Genomic DNA, 852 nt, shown 5'->3' with positions numbered 1-852 from the left:
AAGGCTTGGAAGGCCAAAGAATGCGCGTTGAAGGACTTGATGGATTCGACCGAGGAGAGTTATGCTAAATTAGCCAGGTATTAATTTCAATTGTTTATTTAATTATTTATCGAATCTTTATCTAATGTGTAATTAATTATTTAATTCAACTTTTAATTTTTAATTTTTTTAATATTGTTTATTTAATTATTTAAATTATGAATATTGTTTATTTAATTGGTCAGATTTTGCTATAACATGAGAAGAATTAATACTGAATCGGTATTTTTTTTATTGAGAATGATGACGAGAATCGCTTCAAATATTTCTTTATGGCCCTTGGACAATGCGTTTGAAGATTTCGAAACGCAATGCGATCCTTAATTCTAGTGGACGGTACAACCCTCAAGGCGAGATACGGGGGCAAGTTGATTATTGTAACGTGTCAAAATGCTAACATCCAAATTTACCCTCTTGCATTTGGCATTGTCGATGGAGAGACTGATCTAGCAATGCATTGGTTCTTCACAAAACTGAGAGAAGTAATTGGGGATATCGAGAACCTTACATTTGTGACTGACCAGGGGCAGTCAATAATAAATGGTATAGCCGAAGTTTTTTCGGAAGCATATCATGGTTATTGCATGTACCACATTCAAGGCAATCTGAAGACTAGGTACCGGGGCACTGTCATCGTTGCATTGTTTAGGAGAGCTACAGAAACTTACAGATTTGAAGAGTTTACGAAGTTCATGGGCGAAATAGAACATAAATCTGAAAGTGCATGGGAATATCTATCAAATATGGGGGTCGAACATTGGGCACGGTCACATTTTCCAGGACGTCGATACAACATGATGATGTCGAATAATG

Source organism: Olea europaea, chromosome 16 (assembly GCF_002742605.1).
Source record: "Olea europaea var. sylvestris chromosome 16, O_europaea_v1, whole genome shotgun sequence".
Taxonomy (NCBI): Eukaryota; Viridiplantae; Streptophyta; class Magnoliopsida; order Lamiales; family Oleaceae; genus Olea; species Olea europaea.
Note: the sequence above shows the minus strand (reverse complement) of the source record.